The following is a 22,220-nucleotide window of genomic DNA, read 5'->3' on the forward strand; positions in this document are numbered from 1 at the left end:
GTGCAAACCCCATGCTATATAACTCTCATTTCATCAAGAATTAAGCACACTCTCCAAGAAATATGTCTGGGAGGTTCATGGAAAATGCTATCAATAGCAACCTGTTAAATGTCCCTCTAGAGACCTGGAACTGTTCCCGAGCTATGCACAGTTAGGCCCCTGCTGAACTTTTCCAGAGCTACATCTGCAAAAGCACAAGAAAAGTCCCCTTCCTGATTTTTCAATTTCTTTTAACACCAATTTCATGGGCAGAATGCAAATGTGCTTCTTCATGAATGAGAAATTTGAGTTGCTGGACTTGGTGGCAGAGATTTCCAAGAAAGCCGAGAATGCTGCCTTATAGCAGTGCCCGCCTGTCTCCACTGGTACCCCCCATCAAACGAGGGGTGCTGGATTTCAAATGGGTCGCTCCCAGCAAAGGAACAGCAGTAGTGGAACCCAAACCGATATTCCTTCCAGATGGCTGAAAAAGTCTCCCCAGCTGAAGGGGCTTTGGTTCTCTTAGTTTGGAGACTTTTAAAAATGCAAACACAACAACCCTAAGAAGTACTCCCCACAAACATATAAAAGGGTCACTTTCAAATCACCTAAGGATTGCTTAATGTGGAAAAAATTAAAGCTTGAAAATCGGGTCCATAAAAATGTAAGGAGTCTTGGAAAAACAACCCCATCTGACATTGCAGTCCTCGTTCGGGAAAATAGATAGACTGTTCTCTTACTCTCTTTCCCAACTGCAGCCTGTATACCAGCCGTGTATATTTTGGATTCCTTCCCATCCTACCATGATTTCCTGTCTAAGTCTGGGTCCCATGGTAACTGGAGAAATTTGGCATGCTGTCTCCCATGCATTGGCTGGCCACACGCAGGATGCCAAGTGGGTATCTCTTCCACAACAGACGTGTGTCTCCCTTCCAGCTCCGTTAGCAGGGTTATGTTCAGACTCACCAACTCTTACTAATAAAGTCTTCAGTTTCTAAACAGATCCTCCCATCCGGCCTCTCTCACTTACTTAAGAGGGAAACAAAGATTTATTGCAGAATCAGAAGACCCTTGTTTTCTAAATTATATTGCCTGGGGTAACAGAGCTGCAAGGTTGTCAGAAAAAAATAAATGGCATGCCAACTAGCAAAAGTGTCCAGTAGTTCAGGAAAAGCAAAACCTCATTAGGGATGGGCAAAAGGGATCCTTAACAATGTGTTTCCCGGTGAGAGTCCCAAGGATGCACTGACGTGAATCACGTGTTTCAGATGTCTGGGACCTCACTTCTATTTATCTTTCAGCTCTCAACCCAAACGACACTGCCTGCAGGACTGTGACAGCCCTATACCCCCAATGTGGCTTAAGGACCTCATCTTCCAAGCACAGCACATTACGGAACACACTGTAACCTCCTGTTCAATTCCTGCTCTCCTGCTCAAAGCTCCCAATAGGCAGGGACTGTAGCCTCTCACCTTCATTCTGACATAGCACTTGACATAAACTAAGTGTTCGGTGAATGTGTGTGGAATGGCCTGTGGGTAGACCACAGCCCCAGATCACATCACAAATTCAGGGAATTTGCCCTCATAACCTCTCTGAGCCTCCTACCAACTGCACAGTCCTACTTTCTCCTTCACGAAGGCCTGCTACCCTCAGGAAAAGATGTCATAAAAATCACTGGATTGAAGCCAAATGGAATCATACATCGTAAAGTCTTACCTTCCCCAAGTGCACCCCACTAACTCAGGTGCTCTCCTCCACTTTGACCTAAGGAAATAAATGATCATTGTAGCATTTCAGGTGATCATAGCTGTAGGGATATTTTTGTTTGTAAGTTGTTTTGGAGGAGCTAGAAGTAGCCCCTCCTACTATGACAAAACCACACAACAACCAACCCCTGGCCCTGCAGCAAACCCAGCATCCAGGGACCCTCCCCTCCCCCAGCCCAGGGCAGCAAGGGCAGCCCAGTCTGCTATACAGCAATGCGTCTGTTTATTTTGCTAATAGAGCAAACAGACCCTCTTTGAAACAGAGGCAAAGGCAGCAGAACTCAGTTTTTCCTGCCCATTTCCTCTGCTGAATTAAACAAGAACTGGTTTCAGTAGGAACCCCTGGATAGAAAGCAGGTTCAGAGAATCACATGTCATGGAAGGGCACGGAGGGAGAGGAGTCACTGTGAATTACAATTGGCACAAGGGAAGCACTGCCTCTCTAGGTGAGAGACAGGCACAGTCCCTGAAGCCAACAATGGCCACCACAGAGGACATGCAGCTTTGCCTTATCAAGTATTACCTGCTGGACGAATCTGCCTTTAGAGATTTACATGTGCCACGCATTAGACTCTCCCAGCTGGACCACAGCACGACCCTACCTTTGCACTTCTACACACAAAGAAACTGAGGCTTGGAAAGGCTTAATAATGTACCTACCCTCAGAAGTTCAAGAATAGGCAAAACTAATTGGTGGCAACAAAAGTTAGAATGATGGTTACTTGGACGTGTGGGAAGTGGTACTAGGGAAGGACCAGGAGGGCAACTCCTGAGGTGGAAGGGTTTTAGATCTTCATTGTGACCTGGGTAGTTTGCACAAGTGTGTGCCTGGGAGAAAATTCACCAAGCTGTGTGCTCAAGATTCTGCACCACATGCACTTCAATTTAAAATACAGAAAAAGCTAAGAATGTCTCTTCCTCAAACCACACAGTGAAGAGCCCAAGGTCACCCTAACTCCAAAGTCTATGTTCTTGTCTCCTCTGCTTTGTCAAGTTCACTCATTTATTTATTTTTGTAGTACCGAGGATTGAACCCAGGGCCTCGTGCATGGTAGGCTAGCACTCTACCTCTGAGCTGTATCCCCAGCCCTGCTTTGTCAAATTCAGAGGAAAGGAGCACAGCATGAAGGTCATTTATGCCCGATGCCACAGACCTAGGAGCATGTTATGGGGGCATCTCAAATGTCCTCTGTGCTTTCCCATCCATTAAGAGAAGGGAACTACGGGTAAAGAAAAGCCGTAGGCAAAGGTCATGGGGCTTGGCGGTGGCAATGAAAGCAGAGAGGTCTAAGAGCATCCCAAGGCAAACACCGTCCCGTCCAACCCAAACGTTTCCTTCCCTTGGAAAGAAAATCTCCTGGCTAACGTGAATGCTCCTAAAGTGACTCTAATGAAAGCCTTCCATCTGGTACAGCAAGGACAAAAACAGCCCTGTCTTTGTTCAGCCAGTTTAGACTCACATGGGAGTTTATGCCTAAGACCTGCACCAAACCTGAGAAACAAGGCAACTTAAATACCCCCACTGTTCTGGGTTCCCCATGTGGAAGCCACTGTGGCCGGAGGAGGAAAAAACTTCAGTTCTCAGAGTATTCTGCACAAATGACAGGCAATCTCAAAGGGCATTAATGGTGGCTTACAGCATGGCCCAGGTGGCTCATGGCATACTAATAATAAATAGCTACCACCTATTGTGAAACCATGGACTTTTAGCCTTAGGTGAGTAAATTTGATTTAGCATAATCTTTGGCTCATGACCACTTTTAATTAGTTCCATTAATGTAAGCTCACCTCTGAAAACAAAGCTAGAGCCTCAACAATCATCTACACCTAACTCATATGCTCCTCCTCCTGGAGTCCTCCCTCCCCTTCACTCTGCCCAGGAGCCATAACCATCCCCTATTTTCCCCATACCCTGACTTTTCCTTTTATACTGTACTTACTATCTGTATAATACACTCCTTTGATATTTTTTTTTGTCTTTAACTTCATAAAAACTGTATATATAATCTATTTTTTAAATTAGTTTTTTAGTTGTAGGTGGACACAGTACCTTTATTTGTTTGTTTATTTTTTTATGTGGTGCTGAGGATGGAACCCAGTGCCTCACACGTGCTAGGCAAGCCCTCTACCACTGAGCCCCAGCCCCAGCCCTGTACACACAATCTTTTGAGCCGAGTTTTTCACTACAGCATTGCTACAGTTCATTCAATTCCTATTTTTCCTCCCAGCCATTTGCTGCCAGCTGAGCCCAGGTACCTTGTAAGAAGCTTTGCTTCTGCGTTTCAGCCCCATGAAGCAAGTACTACTTTTGACAGACTAAAAAACAAAACAATCAGGCTAAGACACCTGCCTAGGTCACATTTAAAAAGCAGCGGTAAGTGGGGGTTAAACTCAGATTTGTTTCCAAAGCCCCCATCTTGCCCTGTAACAGCTGCACTAGCACATGGGTGGGTTCCCTTCCTATTCCAAGGGAAAGGTCACCAAAGGCACGCCCCTCCTCCTCTAGTAACCACCATGATGGCCAACTCCTGGACACTCATGCGCCAGGACTATTTCAAGCATTTTAGAACACACCACTCATTGAATTCCCGCAACTATCAGAACAAGGTAGGCAGCATTACCTCCATCCTATAGACAAGGAGACTGAGGCACAGAAATGTGAAGTCACTGGTCAGGGAGGAAGTGGAACCAGGACCTGAACCCGGGCAGCCCAGCTGCACATGCACACCCTCAACCCAAAGCCCTGCTGCCCCAGCCCTTGTGACAGCCATCCAAGCAGCCAGAGTGCCCAGAGAAGATGAGTGCCAGCTCAGATGAAGTCTGTGCTGTTGTCTGTCGGTAGTGACAGCAGCACCCCCAGGAACTGACTTATTTACTAAGGAGGGTCAGGCACCAGGCCTCCAAAGAGGCAGGGGAAGAGTTGCCTGCAGGGTTGGTAGGGAAGGGGAAGGGTGAGGAGAAACAGCAGACCATCAGAACCCAGCCCCAAGGAACAGCAGAGTTCACTGGCTGCTGATCTCAGCCTGGGTCTGAGGGCCGTGAAAAGGCTCTGAAAGCCAGGGCCGGAAGGGTCAGTGGGCAGTGCCTTGAGGGGGCACACAGCATCCTACTTACAACACAAGAGTCTTACTTCACTCGTTTCCAATAGCCTAATGATTTGAGTATAATGATCAGCACAGAAGGTCTGGGCTTTGAAGCCTGATAGCACTTTCCTCAACTGCTGGTTGTACCTGCTCGTGAGTGACCTTGGACAAGTCATTTCAATGTTCTTTAGTCCTCAGTTTCTTCATCTGTAAAATGGGATATAGAACCTCAAGCTGATGGTTGTAATGAGGACTCCATGAGATTAACTCAGGAAAATCACTAGAACCTTGCTTATCTCATAGAAGGCACTCAACAAATATCTCAGGTCTGAGAAGACTACACCAGATCATTGGCTTCCGTTACATTTTCCAAGGCAGCCCTGCTCTCCATCTGCCCCTGGGCAAGTCGCTCTGAGTGGGTGTCCATCCTGCTCCTGAGGAGACCCTCAAAAGGCCAGCCTTCAGTGCCGCGTCTTCCCAGCCTCTCTTGGCCTGGCCTTTCCCAAGCTGTGCCCTCTCAAGGGGGATCTCTGCCTGATGTACAATCTTAGAGGAGCCCAGAAAAAACTCTGACTCCCAGGGATCTGAACCGTCTCAGGAGGAGTGAAACAACATTGTCCAGCTCCTCTGCCTCCCTCGAGTGGATTTAGCTTAACGTAGCTAGGGGAAGTTCCAGAATGTAAATTTCTTGAGTGCCTCTAGATGTTTCTGTAAGCAGTCAGACCTGGAAATGGCAGACCTTAGGGCCTCCTGGGTTTCAGGAAGGAGGAAGAGCTGTGCAGAGTCTTGCTGCAGGTCCACACATGCTGGACCCTTTAGAGGTTTGGGCCTGTGCTGATAGAGGACTAGGCTGCAGCACAGATAGCAAACAAAGCAACTATTTGGCAAGAAGAGTCTGAGTTACCCATTTACCACGAGAGATCTGTCAGTTCCAGGGAAGCCCCACAGAGGACAGCGAGTGGTCAGCCTGGGAGGGCCCCACTGTTCCACAAATGTGATGTAATATCCTGGCCTCACATCCTTCCCTTCTTCTTCTGGAAGCTTCTCTGTGAGTAGGGCCTCCCTCAGTAGAACCATGCACAGAAGTAGAGAGGGGATAGCGTCATTTCTCAGTGGCACTTGGGTTTCCCCAATTTAAACCCAACTCTTGTAACGACTGTGATCAAAATTACTGAATTCCCTACAAATGGTTCCAAGTTATTTGGAGTTCATTACAAATGGCAGATTTAGCACATTCTGGGTGTGGGAAAATGAGCGGCAATTGCATACACACATGGGCACTTCACACCACAAACAAATCCTATAGAAATAATCCAGCTCTGAGCACACTGTGTGCTGGGGTGTGCTTGTTACCCAGCCCAAATCAGCAGGAGGGAAGCAGGCTGTGGTCACCATGCAAACAGCAGGCTGAGGTCACCATGCAAGGTACTGAAATGACAAATGTACTGTCATGCTTTTATCTTCACCATCTGCAAAGGAGGAAGAGAAAGGGGGAAAAAAAAAGGACCACGTAGAGTTCATGATATGCAAATTAATTTACACATTCACTTTAAGTGCTAACTACCTTTGGATCAATTTTTTTTTGATTAAACAGATATTACATGGTCAAGTAGAAAATGCAAATAACGCATGACAGAGAACACAGGCCACATGCCGTTACTAGGAAACCATGATGATGAGGATGGTTAATCCCCACAACCACTTTGCTAGGTAGGTCCCAGAATTCTCCCCATCTTACAGAGGAGGAAACTGAGGCATAGGAAAGCTAAGTAATCAGCTGTACGACCTAAGTGAGTGAGTGGCAGAGTTCAGGTTTGAACCCAGGCTCCAGGTATGGTTGACTATCCTCTCAGTCCCCTCTACAGCTCAAGAGAGGCCTCTCTTCATCCTCACTCTTCTCAAGGACACTCTACCCAAAGCCATCTGTGTCAAGATCGCACCAAGGGCCGTTAGGCTCAGCCCTCATAGCAAAGGATGCAAAAGGACCTCAGACAACAAGAAGCACTTAGAACCTGAACCTTCTGGGTAAACTTCATGTCTAAAAGCCCCAGATTCCAGATTCTGGCAGTAACTCCTGGTGGCCAGTCTCCAAGTGGACACCAACAGGCTGGCTTCAGGCAAAATGCCTCTGGAAAGTGCTGACCTCCAGTGGGGGCAGAACAGGCAGTTCTGAGTGAAAGGGAGCTCGGAAGAGCTGCTGGTTCAGACAAACAAATAACCTCTGCTTTGAGACGGAAAAGTCATTCAACAAGGCCCCAAGGAAAGACCAGAAGAGCCTAGCAGCAATGCCAAGGGCATCTACCTCTGAAAGACACTTTGTGGCTCAAACGGAAAAATGCGTGTGAAACATTGTAACACATGAATCCTTACTATGTATCAGACATTGTGCTGTTCTATACACATCCGGCTATTCTGTCTTTTAATCTTCAAACAGTCCCGATAAGGTATTTTAAAAATCATCATTTCACTAATAAGGCAACTATTTCAGAGAAGCGAAATGAGTTACTCTAGACCAGGACACACAGCTTGGAAATCATAACACATGTCCTCACATCAGGGCTCCAAAGGTTAGAGCCGCAAGAGTCAATGGCCTTGATCTCTACTTCCACAAGTCTTCCTGCTACTGAAAACAGCTTCTAAGAAGCTGAGGAATGGTTAAAAATTTCAGACCTGTAAGAGCTCAGATAGCTGGTCCCAAGCGACTGACTGGTGACCCAATCTATTGGTCACGTTGGCCCAGAGAACTGTCTGTGATAATGGAGATGTTCCACATCTGCACAACCCAATATGGTAGCCAATGGGCACACTAGAAATGTGACTTGCGTGATGAAGGAGATGGCTTTTCATCCTTCCTGAATTTTACTAAATTTAAACTTCATTAGTCGCACATAGCGAGGGGCCACGTTCTTGAAAGAGCAACTCTGCAGATTTTCTCACTGCATGTTTGATTTCCTGGGCACCAGAGGATGAAGCTGCAAGGACACCCACAGTGTCCCAGGGCAGCTCTCAGTACAAAGTAAGAAAGAAAAAGTTCTCACTCTGGAGCAGATGCCATTGCTATGACTTGGAACCTTTGCAGTTGGGAGAGAAAGAGTGAGAGATGGCCAGTTCCCAAGCAAAAGGGCTCTCAGGTTTTATTTTTATTTTTTCCTTTTAAAAGGGGGGAAAAAAAAAGAATATATTAAAGGGCCCCAACTAAATTACCTAGGGAAGGCTGCCACTTTTTCTGGTGACAAATGCCTTTGGCTTATGATGACACAAGGGCTCAAATATGGTAAAAAGGAAAAGCCAGAAGGGTAAACAAGAAGAGGCCCAGCACTCTCTGAGGTGTCATAAATCCAGAGGAAACAGACTGAAGGAGAGAGAAGCTTCCAAACATTCTTCCTCTTGAACTATTTTAAGCAACCGATACACACAATTTCTCGGAGCGTATTTCATTCACAACAACAGAGAGAAGCAATGTGCTTCACGGGATACATTTTTAAACAAGCAGAGCAACAAATACCTACACTGCGGGCTGTGTGTCCCATTGGCACCCCACCGAGTGGCGTTGCTATTTTAAGGCACCTAAATGGGCACATTTGTTGAGAAGCAGCAAGTGATGCTTGGCCTTGCTTCAGCCACCTTCACTCCTGGGAAGAACCCATTCATTTCTTGCTCAGGAAATCATTGCATATGCTTAGTCTCCACCCAGATCACTCCTGAGGACAGGAGGGGACAGCAGGGCGACTGCGAACTCCGGAGCACAACGGCTCTCTTGAACTAGCTACATCACATGGACTTCCTTGACCTCAGTTTCTTCAGCTATAAAATAGCAATAGGAAGAATACAGATGATAAGAATTACATAACACGCGGGAGGCCCACAGCCCAGGGCCTGGTACCTTTGTAAAGGCTCCATTCATCTTGGGACTGAGAGTTGAACCTCTTGGTTCTCTGGCTGGGGAGAGACCGTGTGGTTGAGCAGTAGAGAATCTGGAGGAAGGCTGCCTAGGTTTGTTAGTCTTATCCAGTATGACCAGTGTGACCTTGGGCAAGTTCCTTAACCTCTCTGGGCTTCTGTTTCCTCCCATTAAAGATGGGATTAATAATACCCACTGCATTTACCAGTGGGGTAAGAATCATGATTATGGGGTGCCTTGCCATGCAAGCCTAACTCTGCCCTTCCCAGGCAATTCAGTTTTCTCTTGGGGTTCCATGGAGATCGCTACAGATGAGGCGTGAACCAGAGCAGCATAGCTGTGAAGTGAAGGAAAGCCACCATCCTGGGTGGGGCGACAAAATGAGCACTCCAGGACAATGATGCTTTCACCACTAATAATAGCTAATGTCTGAGCGCCCTGTGTACCAGACGCTCCCGAGAGCTCTACCCACACGGTCCGGGCCCTTCTCCAGACCATTCAGTTAGAATTTCTGGAGGTGGGACCTTCAGACAGGCACACGCTTTTATTTTCAAGCTGTCTAGATGATTCTAATGTGGAATGACAGCCACCCAAAGGGACAATGCTGTGAGACAGAAACTACAGCCACCCCATGGAACGCAGGAGGAAAGCCGAAGCTCAGAGACACCAGGGAGCTGGTCGGCAGTGAGACAGTGGGCACTCCTCAGCTTTCTCTCCTTGGCCACTCGGTGCCCCGCCCCTCCTGAGGGGCAAGGACCAAGCCACCTCAAGGGCCCTTGGCTACTCCCATGCCATTCTGAGACCTACGCCAGGCCCGGGGCCTGCTGATCTCCAAGGAGCCGAACCTGCCTGGAAATGGTCTTGCTCTTCCAAAATTAAAGGACATTCACGCAAAGTCATAGTGATTCACAGAACAAGTGGACCTAATTAAGCAGACCCCATGCTAATGACAGGAAACGACAGAGCTGATGATGGTCACTGAAGGCTGCTGGCTGCCTGCACGGACGCCAGCAAGCAGAGCTCAGGGGCTCTTCAGGCCATCAGCTGAAGGGATGGCAACACCGACAATGGAATCTCGCTGCCTGAGTCTCGGCCCAGCCCTGATGGACTGTGCCCACCCACTGGAAGGGGACAAGAGGCAAAGTTTCAACCCACCATATGCTTAACGAAGCTCGAGGTGGCCTTGCCTCCCAGCCAACCTCCTATCTGGTATCTGTGCACTGAGTTTGAAACAAGCAACCCAAATGGCACGGGGACTCTGGCTCAGCCCCGCTTTCTCATACTTCAACCGACAGCCACTGTCTCTATTTCGGTCAACAGCTCTCCCCTTCTTTCAGTTACTCAGATGGGAAACTTGTCACGCTGATTCTCCTCTCATTCCTCACACATCCGAGCTGCTGGCAAATGCCACTGGTGCCAACCTCAGAACACACCCCCGATCCTCCACGGCCGCCCTGGTCCCGGCCCCCATCTTCTCTCACCTGGGTTATTTTAAAAAACCTCCTAACTGGTCACCTTGATTCCAAGCTTGATGCTATAGTCCATTTCCACAGAGTGGAGAGAATGGCCTGGTTAAAGTGCAAACCAAATTGTGTCACTCTGCTGAAGTCCCTCAATGGTTCCCAGCTTAGATTTATACCACGACCTTCGAGGCCCTACCTAACCACATCACCATTTCCCCTCTGCATGCTGCCCCCCGCCCCAGCCACACCTGCTATTCCCTCCACTTGGAGTTATCTTCTCCTGCCACGCTGGCCTCCATGTGGCCTGCTCTTCCTCATTATCTGCAGGGCCAGCACTCTCTCTTCTTCTGATCTTTTATTTATGTTTTATTGCCAATATTTGGAACAGTCCCGGTACACAGTAAATCCTCAGTCGAAATTTGTTAATGAACAAACCACACTCTGAGTCTCTCCCCTGCTCCTAATCCAGAGGCCCACCACCCTAAACACTGTCTTCTCCTTAAAGACCAGTGAGCTGGGCACAGTGGTGCATGCCTGTAATCCCAGCAACCCAGGAAGCTGAGGCAGGAGGATCACAAGTTGGAGGCCAGCTTGGGAAACTTAGTGAGATCCTGTCTCAAAACAAAAATAAATAAGTAAATAAATAAAAAGGGCTCCAGATGTGGCTCAGTGGTAGAGCACCCCATGCATTCAAACCCCAGTGTGTGTGAGCGGGGAACCAAGAGGGTAGAAAACACTGCCTAGGACACTTTCTGAGCATCCACTGGACAGGCGAGGGGTCATCCTGATGTCTTTTCACGCAGCTCTACCCCTGAGGCCCCGTCACCTGCTATTCAGCTAGGTCCCAGCACAGTTCTGGCCTGTGTGACGTGCCCTGGGAGGATTAAGGCCAGAAGAACAGCTGCAAGCAACTTGCTTCCAAGTTGAGTCTCCAAGTACAAGCTGATTTAGCCAGCTACAGAAATGAGTTGAAGAAAAAACCACTGGGTCCCTAGTTTTCAAGAAGCAACTTGTTCCTGGACACCAGGCACTAGCCCTCAGCTGACTTTCAGCTTAGGATCTGGAAGATGGTTGGGCTGGTGGGGAAGGGGGCCACACAATCCACCCCGTTTACCTTGCTTCCATCCCACCTTCCCAAGTCCTGCTCAAGCCTGGGGTCTAGGAAGGAAGTTAGAGTCCCGTACACCTCAGAGCACCAAGCACCACGTCTCGGCCTTCAGAATTCCTGGCAGCCTGTTATCCTCAGTTACTCTAATTTTCCCTCCTCTTTGAAAAACCGGCCCTGCCAACTGCAACAAACAGCATTTAAAAATATCTTGCTGGATTATACAGGACCGCCTTCTAAATTCCTTACAATGCCTGTCTCTGTCCCACATAGGATAAAGAAGGGTGTAGCATATTTAATTTTTTTCTCTTTCTAGCTGCTCCCCAGCTATAAATACCCAAGTCTGGGTAGACAGGCTTCAAACACTGGCTGTATGAAGTCACCTCGGAGCTGGATCTCGCCACAGTGCGGGCCTGCCAGGGCCTGGACACAGCTGTCAAGTGCTTTAGGTCAGCCAAAAGCACACAGAACTCATCTTCAGGGCAGGGGAAAGCAAAATTCTAAGTACAGTAATCACAGTTCATGCTAATAGAAAAACTATGGCCCTCAGTCCTGCGACTCAGCTGGGCCTTCAGAGAGCACATCCAGTTCCATCCTGGGCTGTTTCTTTCCTGAGGATACTAATTACAGGGCTTGACCTTAGAGAAATGATTTCACAGTGTCCTTGTGGGGTCCAGAAACATTATCAGAGACCGAAAGGCCCCTGGAGAATCTAGGCCAACCTCTTCACACCACAGACGGAGAGCTCCAAGAAAATACAATGATTCACTCTGGTCACAGAGGGGGCAAACTTCAGCCCAGAATTTTCTGGATCCAAATCCACAGTTGTCTGCACTGAATTGTCCTAGACATTTCTGCACACATACTTGCCTGGAATGTGAGCCTTTGCTGGGTTTACTAATAGCTCTCCTCACAGCAAGTACTCATTTTCCTACTCTAAAGAAGAAGGGGAAAAAAAGTTTTAAAGTTTTCAGTCAAAGGGGTTGCAAGCATAGCTCAGTGGTAGAGCACTCGCCGAGCATGTGAGAGGCCCTGGGTGGATCCCCAGCACCATGAGAAAAAAAAAAAAGTTTTCAGTGAGAGCGTGTCCTCAATTGTAGGGATGGTTTTTCTGACTAGAAGGCCTGTTTTACACTTTGAGGGCCAAATTCAATCTCTCCCCAAACCTAACCTTATCGCTTCAGTATTTCCAAGCTCTTTTCCTATTTAATTTTCTCTCCTCATGGGACACTTCCTAGCTCACTTTCAAAATAGTGGACCTCAAATCACTAACTATAAATGACCCTGTACGTACTTTTGCAATAATGTTCATGGAGTTTATCTTCTGAAGTGACAAGAAAATTCCTTCATAACACTGGGGTCAGGAAAAGGACAAACACCCAAGTTATTAGCTAAGCCCCTGATGATCTTTCACATTTTGCTGTCAGCAGAATTTGGCTGGACCCTAGGGTGTTCAATCCAGATGAAAATGAGCTGTAGGGTGGTCTGCAATATCAAGCATGTCACATGATTGAAATCTTTCTCGATGCTCTAGAAGCACCTGAAGCAAGCACCAGAAAAGCACTAGACATCTGAGAATCGAGCTGTCATTGGATAAGGCCCAAACTGGAAATTAAACATATCAAGTTAGACTTAAAACCAAAAAAAAAAAAAAAAAAAATGTTCTGGGATGCTTTTATCTCATCTTGTTTTATGTTGCTCCCTGCTTCCACAGTGGAGAAGCCTGCTTTGGCAAGATCAAATTCAATGGTCTCATTTAATGAGTTTGCCAGTCCTAACTTTGATCTGTACTGGGATCGCTCTGGCCTGAAATGCTCTGCTCAGGGCCATGGAAGAAACAACCAACTCAGAAGCCAAACTCAACAGGATAAGTAAGGCCGACTGAAGGTTCCTCATGCCCTTCGACCTACATTGGCTTGGGTCAGGTCCTCTTCTGTTACTCTTACTGCTGGGACAGCAAATGGGCTCATTTTTGAGGTCCAGCTTTCAATCAGCAAGAGGAGTAATGGGACTCAGGGGCTGTGGTCAAGATGAGCTGGGAAACAGACACACTCGATTTCTGATTTATAAAATCAGTTTTGGAAAACTCTTGTCCTGCACTCTGGCAGGCTTCTTAACATCTGGATAAAAGATGTGGGAAAGTTTTCCCTTTTCCTGTGTTATCTCCCCTGCTCCTCCTTCTCCTCGTTATATATCTGAAGCTCCCAGCCAAACAGGGTTACTTGCTATTCTTCAACACACACATCTTGGCTTCCAGGTCTTTGCTCACACTGTTCCCTCTGTCTAGGGACCTCTGTGCTCTGCACAACCTCCCCAGTTCTCAGTCACAGCTCTGCCTGACATCCAGTCTTATACACTCACTGTACCTTCCACAAGACGCCTTGAATCTCTTCCACCCACTTGGGTGACTGGGATTGGGATCACTCTCTAATCATCAAAAGCTTCAAGGTCCCCATTTATGTGCTGGACAGCGTATCTACCTTTCAGAGAGGATGAGGGATTGAATGAATTGGCTCAAGTAACACACTCATAATGGGTACCAGATGCAGTAAATGAAGGCTATCAGCATTGCTCCATCATCATTTGAAGCACTGATTACAAATTTCTTCACAACTATCCATGATGTGCTCGCATCCCCCACTAAACTCCTCCCCCGATGAGGACTCTTATCCGCCAATCTCCTCTCTGCCTTATACAGAGCTGGTGTTTGGTGAGTGGTAGGTTAATGAGGCTGGTGTGGCACCTCTCAGGTTTACTTGGGTTGTGTTTCTTAATCATTTCCTCCTAGTCCAACATGCAGATCCAAACAGCCAAAGCTGCAAAAACCATTTAGGTCTTTTTAAAAACAAGCAAGTTGACCACAAAGTATGTTTACATGACACACCAGCAAAACACAAAACACCTGCCATCCCTGTGGCTCTTGACTTGGCGGCTGTAACAAGCCCGGTCCAATATCCACAGAACTGCTCCCTGGGGGCCTGGAGCTTTGAATCCACACTGCTGCTGGCAGGGGTGGGCCTGAGTTCAGGGGTAGCAGTCTGATCTCAATCCGCACCACCCCCGCACCCAGACAGCTTTGTCCTGGGGACAATCAAGCCATAACTGAGCAAAGTGTCAGGGGGTCTTTTCCAGATTCCACCACATGTTCCTAGCGCCACACACAAACTCTTAGTCACCAAGAAGAGCCTTGTGACAAATATTTGTCACTCTTGAGATTTGGGCCATGGTTTTCCCCTGTATGAGAGGCTCCCACTTTAGCAAAAGCAAACAAAATTAGTGCATTCAACATGCTTGAAAAAAAAAAAGACAACTAATATTCTGTATGCCAGAAACAATGCAAGGTTCCTCACAGAGAGATGCTTATTAAATCCTCACAACCATCCTATGAGTTGGGAACTATATTCAGTCTTAGCAGTATTTCTCTGTTGAGGTGACACCTGATCCGCAAGGGATATCTGGAAATTTCTGGAGACATTTTTTGGTTGTCACAACTGGTGGTGAGAAAAGGGTGTTATGAGGCATCCTATAGTGCACAGGACAGCTCCAGGCCAAAAAAAGAAAAAGATTCAGAATGTCAGCAGTGCTGAGGTTGAGAACATGGCTTTAGAGAAAGAAGGTAAGGCATCCAAGTTAAACAACCTGCCCAGCATCACACAGGTCCCAAGTGGAGTTTGGAGGCATCACACCCAGGCAGTCCCAACCATGCCGCACTCTTCTCACCAACTCAGAAGCTTCTCTAATATCCCCAGAGCACTGAGTGCATCAGGGGCAACCGTCCCGGGCAGCCAGAACCAACCCCTCATTTCTCGGCAAAGGAAGGAGACTTGGAGTGAGGGCACAGGTCAGTAATGGACAGAGCAATTTGGGACCCAACTTGGTCTCCAAAGCCAGGGCACCACTGTTATGCAGGCTCCTTCTGTCCCTGTGCAACTAACACCAAGACTTAGCAGCCGGACACCATAGTGGAGTCTAAGGAAATCAATTCCACCTTCAAAAAGGCTCTTCTCCCAACTCCTAGGGAAGATTGCTAAGCTCTCAAGATCAGTGGCCTAAATGCAGGGTCACTTGAGCTCTCCCTCCTTGGCCTGTCCACCTTCCTTGAGCCAGCTCCCCTCACCTATGGAGGAGTGTCATGTAGCAACTCTGCAGCTTTTCCATCCAGCTGAGCTTATTGATCACCTAGAAGCTGCCCCTTGTATAGCCCTCCCTGGGTAGCAGAGCTCCCCGCCCCATTAAGAGCCATAATAACGGCTCCTTCAAATCAATGGCACCTCTAGGGCACACTCCCTGGGCCAGGAGAGTCTCTGCTGGTCTAACAAATTGGAAGTGCCTGGAAGTGGTAGGCCATTAACAAATGGGATCTGTAAGAAGTAATGCTGCTGCTATGAGTCTTACCCTAACTGCCATCTGAAGAGGGTCAATGCTGACCTGTTTCTTGCTACCTTTATTCTGTGATTCTCTACAGGAAAAGCCCAGGCTTGGAGACTGAACAAGTGAGGGCTTAATCCTTGCTCTGTCATTAAGGAGCCGTGAATTCCAGGCCCCTGGAGACCCCTCTGTGAAAGCACATCCCACTCACAGGATTTTTATGGGGATCCAGCAAGGTCACAGATGAGAAAAAGTACACAGTACCGCAGAAAAGTCAGGCCTATTACAGCAGCTGAAGAATCACAGAAACGGGTCAAATTATCTACCCACCACCCTACTGGCAAAGTCTATATCCTGATGGGAAGGTGAGAGGACAAAACTGAGGACCAGTGGCAAAGTGTCTCTGCTTCTTTCTGAACCTCAGGTGTTGTTTATGCAAAGCAGGAATTGATTATCTTGGGTCATTCCTTGGACAGGAGGCAGATGGGTGGGCCACAGGTGCAATCTCTTCGGACCAAGTCATCAACAGACATTGTCCTCTCAGGCCACTGTGCTGGCAAGGGGAAGATTAGCATAGTTGTTTTTTTTTTTTTTTTTTTTTAGGATTAAACCTAGGGGCACTTAACCACTGAGCCATATTCTCAGCCTTTTAAAATTTTGAGACAGGGTCTTACTAAGTTGCTAAGGCCGGCTTTGAACTTGCAATCCTCCTGGCTCAGCCTATCGAGCTCAGTATAGCTTTTCTTAATGAAACTTTCCCCTCAGTCCTCCTGTTGACTTACCTAAGCAGCCTGTTGGATCTTTGCTGTGAAACCCTTCCACATTGGGTTCAGCACACGAAAGGCAACCTCTTAACTAAAATCCCCCAAGCTGACATTTTACTCATCATAGACAGCCTTGGGGAGCCTGCTAGCAATGAGGGTATCAACTGGCTGAATGAAGTCCCTAAGATGTGGTGACCCCCCAAATTGCTGCCTCTACTCACCAAGAACCAATCGAGATTCTCTGCTTTGTTAAAGGGGGAAGGTTCTTCCAAGGTGTCAAAGGAATTCAAATACAAATTCTGGAATTAAAAATTAAAACTGTCATCTGCCAGACAAGCATTTACAGAGCATCTATTATGGGTTAGACACTGTGGGAGACCTAGGGGAGATGACAAAGCCTGTGAGGTCACAGTTTGATGAGAGACAGACAGAAAGAAACAGGAAATGATTCAAGAAGATTCCCTGGTGCTGTGGGAATTTCGAGGCGGAGGGGCTCCTCCAGCTGTGGGTGGGAAGTCAGGTGAAGTCTTCTGGAGGAAGCCGACTGACTCCAGCTTGTTCCTCTGCCTACTTAAACCTGGGGTTGCATTTCTCAAGCAAGGAAAAAAAAAAAAAAGTTATCATGTCCAAAGCTTGCCTTGATTCAGTTTTACCGACTCCCTCGTCTTCAATAAAATGGTCAGAAGGAAGGGGAGCTGCCCTCCTCTCACACTATCCAGGGTGGAAACTGATTAAACAGCAGCTCACAGTTCAATTAACCCCCCTGCTCCTTCCGTTGATTATCTCAGTGGAAATCCATCCTGCAGTCTCCTTGATAAATGAATCCTACAACCAGAAGCGTTTTCATCCTGGCTTTAGAGGCATCCCCTTTATTTCTTGGCTGAAAATCAGATGTTGAGGCTTGCCTCGCTGATAAGTGAATAATTCAGAGAAGTCCTGGTCATTATTTGTGGCCAGAAGGTCCTTAGATAGTTGTATTGATATTATTGGCTATTGCTAATGAAACTTCAGAGAGGTCTTCCTTGTCCGTCTTAAATTAGCCCCAGTCTTAAATTATCCTATTACTCTGTCCTTTAAAAACAAACAAACAACAAAAAAAAAAAAAACCCTAACCACAACCAAGAGTAAATTCTTATTTGCTTTTTCTTATTTTCTCTACTGGATTATAAACTTTATGAAAGGAAGACTCCCCTTGCCCACCACGTAATTCACAGCACATTTTTTCTTTCTTTCTTTCTTTCTTTCTTTCTTTCTTTCTTTCTTTCTTTCTTTCTTTTTCTCTCTCTCTCTCTCTCTCTCTCTCTCTCTCTCTCTCTCTCTCTCTCTCTTTCTCTCTTTCATAGTGCTGGGGATTGAACCCAGGGCCTTGTACATCTGTGCAAGTGCTTCACCACTGAGCCACATGCCCAGCCCTTCACAGCACTTTTAACACTGGTGTTAAAAGGTTCTTCCAAGGTGTCAAAGGAATTCAAATACAAAATACAGGGTCAGTGCTGAGGAAATACTTGTTGAATGAATTGTTACTATTTATTGAGCATTTACTATGTGCTAAGGTCTTAAAATGTATGATCTCAATCTTCGTATCAATCTTATGAGCTAGATGTTACTATCACCCATTTTATAGATGACACCACTGAGGCTTGGATAGTCAACAAGTTTCCCCCAGGTCACTCATATAAATGGCAGAGGTAACTTCAAACCTCATGGTGATTTCAAAATCAGTGCTCTTTACCACTATGATAGAGCAACCCTTATGTGCACCCTGGGTACTGACTGATCTGGAGCAAGATCATTCTTATCAATATCCCTTCATTTAATTGAAACTGAAGAGGATTTTCTCAAAGATCAGACAATCATTAAAATTTAGTAAGAAAAATCGCCAGGAAGAAACCCAGAGCTAATGCTCTGTACCAAACTCACATACAGGGAGTTTCTTGAGAAATAGAAGAACGCAGAGAGAGAGTGTAAGGAGAAGTTTCTACTTTCTTGGAGCCCTCTGTTTATAAATACTACTCTATTAAAGTGGTTTCTCTGCTTCCCATAAGGAAGTCATGAAGATATCATCGTTTAATGACATTGCCCTGGGATCTGAGACATCAAAAACAAATGAGCAACAATATATAAATTCTGCAGCTCTATGAAGCTGGAATCATGTTTTATAAACACTACAGTACTTTTATCATCCATCTTGGGCTGAGCAAAACCATATTTGTCCAGCATTCTGAGTAATGGACAAGAATAGATGGATTAGGGCTCTTAAAATTCCTAGTTGGAAGACATTAAAAGTTTAAGAGCTCTATATAGCTGAGTCAAATGCATGTGCCCATGCTATATAATTAGGAGGCACAACAACAATAAATATATAATTTAAAAGAGGAGACCAGCAGGACAAGAATACTAACCAGCACTCTCCCTCCCATATGTAGCCGATCCCCAGTTGGTCTTCAGCTGTGCAGACTGTAACCTTGCTGGTCTTGGAGTCATTTTAATATAACAAAGGTTCAGATCTTTCCATTTCTTTCCTAAGCAGTTTATGCTTCTCTCTGAAGTCGGCTTTCAGGCATAAGCAATTCATTGCTCCTCAACTAAATATTCATTTTACTTTGTCTAAAGGGACTTAATCAATCAGCCTAGTTATGGTTTTGAGAGGCCACCCCCTGGTTTTCATGTATAAGAAATGAGTATTCATGTCACTAAATGGAAGCCAAAGCTCACCTTGCCTGTAAAGGAGTTCCCTGGAGACTAGCAAGTGGAACAGACGGAGCTATTCTGGCTCTCAACATCTGAGGAGCTTTGCTGTCTGTCACACAGGGAGTCCTGCTGCCTCAACTACCATGGCTTCAGGGCTGTTTGGGAGTGGAGGTCGGGATGAGTTAAAACCAAAAACCCATCCTGTAGAGAAAAATCCCAAGGAGGACTGATTCTTGATAAGCTATGGCTCCTTGGTTGCAAGCATTTTAGACTATGACACTGTTTGCTAGCCATTCCTGACCACTTTGCATTTTTAGGTTACCCTGGAGAGGCAGCCGCTCTTTTTAGCTTCAACTCTGCATTTGGAAAAAGTTTTCCAACTTGCTGAGCACAAGCTAGGAATGAAAGTCTTGTTTTGCACCCATTGTTCCACATTTATTCTAGTAGTTTATGGAGTTAGGGCTCTGGTCTTTTCGCCTAGGAGCCTTTGAGTTCCGTCTGGGCCCCCCTTCAGCCAAAAGTACAAAACTCTTCCCCTGGACTGTGACAGCTTGATGGAAATCCCCCTGCCCTCCACTTCCTCTCCAGGAGCTGGTGTTGCTGGTGGTAAAGCCATGAACTTGGAGGGAGAAGCACAATTACCAGCTGTGACATCACCAACTGAGTTTCTGGATTGACCTCAACTCTGACCTAAGAGGAGGAAACTGAAGGTCAAAGTCTCTTCCGTTGCAGGCATCTCCTTTGGCAGTGCCAGCACTGAAAACCAAAGCGAGGAATGTTAAGGTGAGCTGCACTGGGTAAGCAAGTGTCTTCAAAATCGCCTATTGTGTTGATTTCTCTCCTTAGAAGCTGGACTAATGAAAACCAAGCTGTTTCTTCTCCCCCAGTGGTTAGCAGCTTGAACTCTCTGGAGCATGCCAGGGTTCAAATTCCAGTTTTGTCAATATCTGTGATCTTGGGCAGATTACTCAACTGCTGAGTATCCTGGTTTCCCTATCTGTGAAATACCTACTTACTGGAAAGTCAAACCATGTTTGTTCCTTTTTTTGTTGTTGTTGTTGTTTTTTGGTACCTCAGATTAACTCAGGGGCACTCCACCACTGAGCCACATCCCCAGCCCTTTTTTGTATTTTTATTTAGAGACAGAGTCTCACTGAGTTGCTTAGGGCCTTGCTAAATTGCTGAGGCTGGCTTTGAACTTGCAATCCTCCTGCCTCAGACGTCCAAGCTGCTGGGATTACAGGCGTGCGCCACCGTGCCCACCTTGCTCCATTCTTACACCACAATCAACACAGAAGTCTTCTCTCAAAAAGTGTGGGAATTCCTCCTCAACAGCAATTCTGCAATAACAGACACCAGCTGCGTATCCTCTAAGTTAACTCAAGTCTGACACTATGTGAGAGTGTCAAATCTCATGGGTTGAGGGTGCAGTACCCCCTGCATTGTTTCACTGTGCTTCTGATCATCTGGCTATAAATTGGGGTTCATAAAACCCCTTCCTCAGGTTTGACTAATTTGCTTGAGTGGCTCACAAAAACTCAGGGAAACACATTTGCAAGTATATTATAAAGTTATTACAAAGGATACAGATGAAGACATGCATAAGGCAAAATATGGGAGAGAGAGTCCCACCCTCTGGCAACCTCCACTTGTTCAACTACCCAAAACTCTCCAACCATGTCCTTTTGAGTTTTTATTTAGACTTCATTACACAGGCATATTCATTAAATCCTGGGCCATTGGTGATCAACTTAACCTTCGGCCTCTCTCCCTTTCCCACCAGTTTAGGAGATGAGGCTGAAAGTTCCAATATTCTAAAGTCCTGCTTTGGTCTTTTTGGTGACCAGTCCCCACCCAGAAGCTACTGGGTCAACCCAACTCATTAGCATACAAAAAGGCACTACTGCTTTGGGATCCAAGAATTTTAGGAGTTGTTTGCCAGGAAATGGGGATGAAGATTAAATATATATTTCACAAGCTCACACTAGCATATAAAAGGAGTTAATATAGAAAGTGCTATGGACAATGACCGACACGTTAAATGTTATTTTAAATTTCAGCTATTATGAGTACGTTAAATTAAATTTGATTTTGGCTCCCTTTATCCCCTTCCAATAAGAGCGCAAGGATGTCTAACCAGAGCACCATTCTAAATAATTCATGGTGTCAACTCCTGAAATTGGAGTCTGAGAGGCATTTGCTGTTGAATGCCTGTCACACCCTAACCTTACCAGGGAGAAGGTCAAGTACTTTGCTTCTATCCTTTGCACTGAAGCCATGTCATCCTTCAGAGAAATGCAACTACCCAGTGGTTCCTTTTCTGGATCTGACACCATGCATTTGCCCATGCCCCCACCCCTTCATCATAATGTGGTTTATTGAGTGGGTCATTGTTCTTTTGGGGAAAGCCCAGAAAGTTGTGCTTTTGATTCAGCATGGAGTTTCAATCACCCACTCACCTGGTTAATGACAGCTTGGGCAAAGCCCTGGGAGCCAGCTTGTGCTTCCCTTTCTGGGAAGGGGTTTCAGGAATCACCAGATTCCATAACCCTGTGGTGCAAAGTGTTAAGAATCAGCCACTCCCCCTCCATCTCCCATGAGAGGCCCTGATTCTGGGTATCCTTTAACCCAGCCAAGACTAAGGTTCAGTAGGAGCTCCTGGCTCCTACTGCCCATTCCACTAGGCAAGACTTGGGTCTTGGAGTTTGGACCTTTCGGCAGCTGCTATTGGCCTGAAGAAAACCAGAGATAAAACAGTCTATCTGTCCAGTTGTTCAGGAAAAGCAACAACTAGAAAATCAGCCACGAAGGGCAAACAGCGGCAGGCCAGCAAGCTTAACTTCAAGAAAGGTTCAGGAATGGCTTGGTCCAGAGACTCAATCTCACCTAAACAGCGAACGTACCATAGAAAGTCACAATGCCACACAGAACATGACGGAGCCGATTGGCCATGATTTTATCCTCCAAAAGTCAGACACCTATGACAATCTCTGACAAGAGATTTTTAATGAACTCCTCCACCCTCAGACCAAACGCTTTTCCCGGGAGTCCTGGCACACGTCTTAAGAAATTCAGTCCCTGAGTAGCCCACCCCAAA

The 22,220-nt window shown here is 46.4% G+C and overlaps 1 protein-coding gene across 4 annotated transcripts in view; it reads right to left on the reverse strand.

Moving 5' to 3' along the window:
• Positions 1-22,220, reverse strand: part of Abtb2 (ankyrin repeat and BTB domain containing 2) — a 162,354-nt gene that overhangs the window by 138,785 nt on the left and 1,349 nt on the right. The window contains exon 1 of one of the 4 annotated variants that reach the window (XM_046455883.2): positions 10,444-22,217. The exons of the other annotated variants lie outside the window; for them this stretch is intronic. The gene's annotated coding sequence lies outside the window, so the exon portion shown is untranslated. Of the gene's footprint in view, positions 1-10,443; positions 22,218-22,220 lie in introns of those variants that run through there. 4 annotated transcript variants of the gene reach the window in all.

This window comes from Marmota monax, unplaced genomic scaffold (genome assembly GCF_021218885.2).
Source record: "Marmota monax isolate L192 unplaced genomic scaffold, Marmota_monax_Labrador192_F-V1.1 WCK01_AAM20220418_F8-fsc00047, whole genome shotgun sequence".
NCBI classification, from domain to species: domain Eukaryota; kingdom Metazoa; phylum Chordata; class Mammalia; order Rodentia; family Sciuridae; genus Marmota; species Marmota monax.